Here is a 2,073-nt window from a genome sequence, read left to right as displayed (position 1 = left end):
ATCTGATCTTTATATGGTGGAGGTGTTAAAGCCGAAGGGGACGCCGACTCTGGCATTATAGTAAAGGGGGGGGAACGCTGAGATTTAACACTAACAACTACTGATTCTGTGGGAGTCAAATTACACTTCTGCAAAATATTTGTTTTATTTCGTAAAGCCATAAACAATTGTGCATACAAATGTTTATTCCACTTACCCGTCCGCTGACAAAACAGGAGTAATTGGAGGATTGTATTGTAGTTAACTGACTCTTTCGGAGGCCACCTTTCCTGATCCTCCAGTTGATATTGAGGCTATTTCACTGTACAGAACCTTTTAAGATTATTTTTAGTCATTAAATCTGACTTAAACAATTTCCAATTAGTCAGAATGCATTCTAAGGGTGTACACCGTGCCCTGCCAATCGTACTCTGTCCCTGCCCATACTCCAGGGAGACACCGGGCGTCCCCAGGTCCTACAGGGAGACACTGGGCGTCCCCAGGTCTTAACAGGCAATGCTCAGACTGCTGAGCTTATCCTACCTTATCCGAGGGACCGGTTCCACACCGTCGCCCACGATCGCTTCTCCACTATTAAAGCGCGTTGCACCGTTGTGCCCTCCGGGGTCGATCAAACCACGTCTCCACCGAGGCCCCCGATGAAACCATCGGTTCGCGCTGGGTGTCGGTTGTTGCCGCAAGTCATCGACCCCAGGAGGGATCCGGGCAAGGCGAAATGTTAGCCTCAAGCCCCACGTTGGGCGCCAAAACTGTTGCCGGCACAAGGTGCCCAAGGGAGGCAACAATTGGGTTCATTGCCCTGTGTGCGTCGTGCCAAATAAACATACTGGGGGGAGAAGCAGACAGAGTTTATTTGAGCTCAAGTAAAAGGCGCAGGGAGACTGTATTGTCTCAAATCCTGCGCACTTAACCCTGCAACAGCGGGATTTTATATCCCGGTCAGTTTTACTGTGAGTGATTTTCCACCAGCTGGCCCCCCTCTTCTTTTCCTTTCTTTCCTCCTTTCTCTCTTTGAGCGGTGCCCTTGCATTTCACAGATAACAGTTTTAGCTTGCCTGCTTTCCAGAAGGACAGGAGATTGCAGGCGCCATAGAAAGGGTTACAAAGGTTGGGCAAGGCGGGGTTTTGGCTCGTTTGAGCCTGGAGCAGAAGGACTTTCTTGACACTTGTGGTTTTCCATCTCTCTAAGTTACCCAGGGTTATGCCCAGTGACACCAACAATATCAAACAACAGTGCAGAAAGCCTAACTAAAGGCTTTCTAACAAAGCCTTTTTCTTCCATCACAAGGAAGCTAAAAAGGGGTCACACTAAAATGACTACTAAGGGGTAACAGCAGAGCTAGCCTTAGGGGTGGGCAGCATGGGCAACTGCTCAGGGTGCCATGGTCAGGTGGATACCCCACCCCTACACAGGGCAGGCCAGGGCGACCTACACACAGACTGCCCTGCCCCACTGCTCATGCCAGGCAGGAGCCAGTGTGGGATTCTGGTGGCAATTAATCCCTGGGACTAGGCAGCAAGGCCTACCCTCTCCCTCCCCACACCCCAGCCATCTTCAGAGCTCACTGGAGCCAGCCAGCCAAGACAGCAAGATAAAAAGGCTCCTGGGGTGGCAGTGGCAGTGGTGGGCACAACCAGGCAGCATGACAGGCTGGGATGAGGGCACCAGGGGCCAGACCAAGGGTAAGGCAGCAGTGCCCAGTGAGAAGGTGGCATGGCCGGGCAGCCCCAGCTTGCACACCACAGGTTTTACTATCACCAACCTGTTGGGGCTGAAGGCCAAGCTGCAGTCCCTGCTGCTGAACACCACCACAACTGCTGAGGGTGAGGGTGCGGGTGACCAGGTAGCACTGGGAAGTGGTGCCCTGCTGCTGGGGCTTGGCCGCCTGTAAGGACAGCCTTGCCTGCCTGTCTGCCCTTTCTGCTGCTCTGTGCCAAGCTCCTGCTGCCCCCAGCCCTGTTGCCCAGCACCAGGCCAACATCTCAGGTGAGCAGATATAAGCTGCCCCACGATAGCCCACAAGGTCTCCTGCCACCCACAGCTGTTGGGGCACATGTGGTCCTTACGCCCCC

The 2,073-nt window shown here is 53.4% G+C and overlaps 1 long non-coding RNA gene across 1 annotated transcript in view; it reads right to left on the bottom strand.

The window, feature by feature from the left end:
- Positions 1-672, bottom strand: part of LOC109311113 — a 2,934-nt gene extending 2,262 nt beyond the window's left edge. Inside the window, exons 1-2 of the long non-coding RNA XR_002101426.1 lie at positions 523-672; positions 197-312 (exon numbers count right to left, since the gene is read on the bottom strand). This is a non-coding gene — a long non-coding RNA (uncharacterized LOC109311113). The remainder of the gene's footprint in view (positions 1-196; positions 313-522) is intronic.
- Between the last annotated feature and the right edge of the window lie 1,401 nt (positions 673-2,073).

The sequence above is a fragment of the Crocodylus porosus genome, unplaced genomic scaffold (genome assembly GCF_001723895.1).
Source record: "Crocodylus porosus isolate Cpor-Errol unplaced genomic scaffold, CroPor_comp1, whole genome shotgun sequence".
NCBI classification, from domain to species: domain Eukaryota; kingdom Metazoa; phylum Chordata; order Crocodylia; family Crocodylidae; genus Crocodylus; species Crocodylus porosus.
The sequence above is the reverse complement of the archived record's forward strand: the minus strand, read 5'-3'. Positions and strand labels throughout refer to the sequence as shown.